The sequence below is a fragment of the Arachis stenosperma genome, chromosome 10, assembly GCF_014773155.1.
Source record: "Arachis stenosperma cultivar V10309 chromosome 10, arast.V10309.gnm1.PFL2, whole genome shotgun sequence".
In the NCBI taxonomy this organism is placed as follows: Eukaryota; Viridiplantae; Streptophyta; class Magnoliopsida; order Fabales; family Fabaceae; genus Arachis; species Arachis stenosperma.
This window is the reverse complement of record NC_080386.1, coordinates 53771713-53776945: the sequence shown is the minus strand read 5'-3', so window position 1 is coordinate 53776945 and position 5233 is coordinate 53771713. Positions and strand designations below refer to the sequence as shown.

The 5233-nt window shown below is 31.1% G+C and overlaps 1 long non-coding RNA gene and 1 other non-coding gene across 2 annotated transcripts; one reads left to right on the top strand and one right to left on the bottom strand.

The window, feature by feature from the left end:
* Positions 1–108, bottom strand: LOC130959116 (small nucleolar RNA R71). The gene has a single exon (XR_009078211.1). It is a non-coding gene; the product is annotated as a small nucleolar RNA R71 (small nucleolar RNA).
* A 1471-nt stretch (positions 109–1579) lies between these two features.
* On the top strand, positions 1580–4213 carry LOC130956257 (uncharacterized). Its single transcript, XR_009077048.1, has 3 exons — positions 1580–1969; positions 3040–3161; positions 3962–4213. It is a non-coding gene; the product is annotated as an uncharacterized LOC130956257 (long non-coding RNA).
* The last annotated feature ends 1020 nt before the right edge of the window (positions 4214–5233 follow it).

Below are 5233 nucleotides of genomic sequence, written 5' to 3'. Positions count from 1 at the left end.
AAGCTTAGAGTGGAAGATCATACCTTCAAACAGAAGGAAGGTGAATCCCTCAATGAAGCTTGGGAAAGATACAAGCAATTGATCAGAAAGTGTCCTTCTGACATGCTTTCAGAATAGAGCATCATAGGTATCTTCTATGATGATCTGTCTGAGTTATCCACGATATCATTGGACCATTCTGTAGGCGGATCTATTCATCTGAAGAAAATTCCTGCAGAAGCCCAGGAACTCATTGAAATGGTTGCAAATAACCAGTTCATGTACACTTCTGAAAGAAATCCTGTGAACAATGGGACAACTCAGAAGAAAGGACTACCACAAATATGGGCTTTAGCAATGCCAAAATTTGTAACGTTTTAAAACCGTTATCTTAGATGATTTTAGGCAACGGTTTTTTAAAGTGTTGCTGCTAAAGTTTAATTTTTCACTACGTTAGAACAACAAAATAAAACTGTTCTCTTTGACTATTTAAAAGAACGATTTTATAACTGTTACAATGATTTGTTTTTAGGCAACGATTTTTTATTGTTTAAATATTTGTACAAAGGATACGCATAAAAACCGTTGACAATATTGTAACACTTTAAAACCGTTCTATTAGATTATTTTAGAGAACGGTTTTTACGATGTTGTTATTAAAGTTCAATTTTTTACTACGTTATAGCAACAAAATAAAACTGTTCTCTTTGACTATTTTAAAGAACGGTTTTATAACCATTACATCAATTTTTTATTAAGAAATAATTTTCTAATGCTGTTTAAATAATTTAACAATTATTATTTATGGATAAAATAAATTTAAAACAAATATTAGTTTTTTTCCATTTAATTTCTGCTCTAAAATTTAACATAAAATTTTATTATAATTGAATATTTTGCATAATTTTAATGGTTGAAAAATATAAGAAAAAATTGTACAGTTTAATGTGAGTAACTTTTATTATGAAAAAGTTATGACTTATTTTATTAATATGAATTCTTTATTTTTAGAAATTAATCAATTTAGAGTAATTAAATTAGTTTTATTAATATTTGGAGTTAAGTTAATTAATATTTTTGTACATAATTTATTAATTTGAGTTTTTAAAAAAAATAATTTAAAAAATATTATTAAATTGATTTTTATAAATACTTCAAGTTTAAATCAATTAATATTTATATATATTTTTTATTATAGTTAGTTATTTAATATAAATTAAAAATAAAGGTTTGATAATAAAAAAATAATAAAAAATTATATCATTTAATTTGAATAATTAATATTTTTGAATTTAAAATATATTTCACAAAATGTGATTAATATATTTATTTTATAATTTAAAATTAAAAATAATTATTTAAACTCATTGATATACTAATGAATAAAATTTTATGTTCTAAAAATAATTTTTATAATATTATATTTAAATTATAAATTATTATTCTATCTCAAGTATTTTATAAAATAATTATATTAGTCTAATATATTTTATCCTAACTCTAATTCCCAAATAAAATCCTAATTTTATAATGTCTAACCCTAACATAACTTAAATACACACATACAGTTACAGAAGGGGAAACAGATAGAAGGGGAAACGAGAGAAAAGGGGGAGGTCGAGGGGGAGGGGGGATCACAGAACGGGAAGGAGAGGAGAGGGGAAGGGAGAGGCGCTGCCGGTGGTGACCACGCCACTGCCGCCGCTGACCTTGAGGGGAAAACGAGAGTGAGAGAGAGACATGCACAGAACGCGCGACGTGAGCAAGAGAAGGAGCTCATCTTTGTTGCCGCCGTCACCGCGCCTTGCCGTTGCTGTGGTTGATGGAAGCCGCCGCTATCACTGGAAGGAACCAAACAGAGAGTAGATCACTGTTGATGTTGCCGCAGAGAGGAAGGAAGGGACGCGTGTGAGAAAGTTATGCAACAGAGGAGGAGCCGTTCCTCTGCCGCCGCCGCCTCCGGAATTCCTGGTCGCCACCGTCATTCATGGTGAGTTGGTTGTGCCTTAGCTACCAGAACCACCATTTCTGAACTCTTATTGCTCTGTAACAATCCTATAGATCAGGCAAGTCAATTTTTTATTGTGAATCATTTTTTTAAATTGTGTTCTGTGTAGCATGTAGGAACATGTGGTTTCATGAGGCTAGATAATAAGTTTCAGGTTCAAGTCTCGTCTTAATTGTGTCATGTAACAAGTGAGATTTTTTTTATGAAAGTACTATTTTATAGATTTTTCATTATTTCTTATTTGGAAAACTTCACGTGTGTCAATTATTTCAATACACCTGCCATCATAGCTGAGGTGAAATCTCATTTTATTTTTGTGTGAATTGTACTTTTATTGCTGCATCTTTCTGCTGTTTGATTTAGGTGTATGATAATGAAATTATGATCATGAAGTAATGATCCTGTGAATGTTTGATTAATGTGTGGTGACTATGGTAGAATGCTATTCGCAAAGGATACAGACGGTATACCCCTAATGTCGGAACATTTGAATTGTGCAGAGCGATTTGTCATAAGTTGAAGGGTTAGCTAATTTATGCACTTTAAGTTTTTGTGTTTTGGTTTACCTTGGTTAATTTTTTTTTTTACTAATTTTTTGAGATGGGGTATGTATTGGATTTTTACCTTACTTGCGAAGACATTATGCCAGTTAAAGAAAAATGGCGAGTGTGCTTTAAATTAGTGTTGAAATACAGGGTTATGGGATAAAATTGACTTCACCATTTAATATCTTGTTTCTCATTGCTTTTGAGTTTTGGGGGGTGAAATTTCTATTGTGATTCAAAGACCAAACAAAGGGTACAATAAAATTTGTGTTAGTTTTTCTTATAGATCAGAGATCTTTGTAGAAAAGATAAAGTATAGGAGCTCTTTAGGGTTTTCTTTCTGAATTTGTTCATGAAATTGCTGTTTGATTTGTTCTTTTATTTATCAAAATTCTTTTTTTTCCTTCTTGAATTGAATGTGGATTGCAAAAGTGTGAATTGAATTATGTTGTATTTTCTCTTCTACAGGTGTAATTCTTGACTTTTTTTATTTTCTTCTTGCTTTAGACTTGTTTTCAAAGCAGACAACCTTGGTTGGGAAAAATTGTCAATTGCAGTGCCTTCTGCTATGGCTTTGACAGCTGATCCTATTGCTTCACTAGTTGACACAACATTCATTGGCCGAATAGGTATATGTTCCACCATTAACTCCAAGTTTGCCAAGTGTCTCATAGCAGAAAATATAAAAAAAGGAGATAGAGATAAGATAAAATGGTCATGTCTCTATTTATATCCATGTATCTGTCTCTTTCTTGAAACAAGTTTGTGTCTGTCAATATTTTTGTGTTTATGTCTTAAGATAGCATAATTTATAACAACTTTAGCATAATTGTTGTTTTTAATTTCTGTTTTGAATGATAATGTTCTGTTATAACTAAATTATGCATACCTTTTACAAGTAAAAGGTGAACCAAACATATCCTTGAGCTATATGGATTAGGAAAAACTTACACTAAGGTAGAATTCAATTAAATTTTTCTTTGGAAAAATTGAGATTTAGTTTAATTCCTTGAGCTTATTAACGTTCTTGATCAACACAAGAGTCAAAATCATATATTGACTTTTTCTATGGAATTAAATAATGGTTTATTAGTAACAAATCTTCCATCTTGTTTGATCAGCATAACTGAACTGAAGCACAAGAATAATTGTCAATGGCAGCCTCTTTAGACATATTTTACAATCTCAAATGATGGTTTACTTGTCTTTTCATTGGTAGTTTGTTTCTTCTTGTATTATATTTAAACGAGATTATTAGTTTGCTTGTCCAAATTAATATTAGCTATTATGACCTAGCTATTAATAAGGAAATTCATAAGGAAAATCACTAGCAGTTATCTTTCTTTCCCTCATCCCCTCTCTCTATTAGTAAGCATTATTAGCATGAGGTTTAGTATTATATTTAATTTGCTAATTTTTTTGTTCACAGGAAAATCATTATGAGGGTGAGGGAGAACTTCATCACACATTGAGAAGATCGAACACAAGAGAGTAAAAATTACCAATTTGTGGAGATGATGGGGAGTCTATTTGCTATTGTAATATATCAAATCTTTTGTTTATGATTAGATATTGTTATGACTTAAACTTTTATTATGTGATTTTAAAGTATCCTAGCTTATTTGACTTCTAAAAGCTATGTTTTTTTAGGTCACAAACATTCATTAATCTTATAGTGTACTTTATAAATCAAATGTTCAATTAGTTTTCTTTAGTTATTTGATTCAAATAGTTGGAATATTAATCTATTAACCCTAAAAAATAGTTGAAATATTAATTTTAATGCATCATGAGAAAACTATTGTAAACAAAGAAATACATAACTAGAAAACACCGTTGTCAAAAGTTTCCAAAGACAATAGTGTTAAAACTATGGTAAAAGGCAGTTACAAAATGGCAATGGTATTAAAACCGTTGCAAAAAAAAACAACACCAAAGGTAACGCTTTTAAACCGTTGTCATCTCATTTTGAATAATAAAATTACAATAATTTAAAACCGTTGTCTATCTAGTTATGGTTTTAAATCGTTACGTCATGAAAGAGAACGGTTTTAAACTGTTGCCTATCCAGTAACGGTTGTAAACCATTCTCTAAAAATTGTTGTCAAAATCGTTGCCTATGCTAATAACTATGGCAACGGTTTTTTTGGTTGTCGTTGCCTTAAGTAAAAAACCGTTGCCTTTGAGCATTGGCAACGGCCACATATACCACAGGTCAAAAACCGTTGCCAAAGCGTTGCCTTAAGCTTTTGCAACGGTTTTTTGTTCTATGGCAACGGTTTTTTACCGTTGCAAAAATCCTTATTGTTGTAGTGGAGTTCTTGAGATTGATACTCTGAATGCCATATTGGCTCAGAACAAATTATTGACTCAACAAGTTAATATGATTTTTTAGAATTTGATTGGATTGCAAGCTGCATCTGGCAGTACTAAAGAATCCTCCTCTGAAGGAGATGCTTATGACCATGAGAATCCTGAAATGGAAGAGGTGAATTACATGGGAGAACCCTATGGAAACACCTATAATTCTTCATAGAGGAATCACCCAAATTTCTCATGGAAGGATCAACAAAAGCCTCAACAAGGCTTCAACAACAATAATGGTGGGAGAAATAGGTTTGGCAATAGCAAACCTTTTCCATCATCTTTTCAGCAACAGACAGAGAATTCTGAGCAGAGCCTCTCTAGCTTAGCAAACATA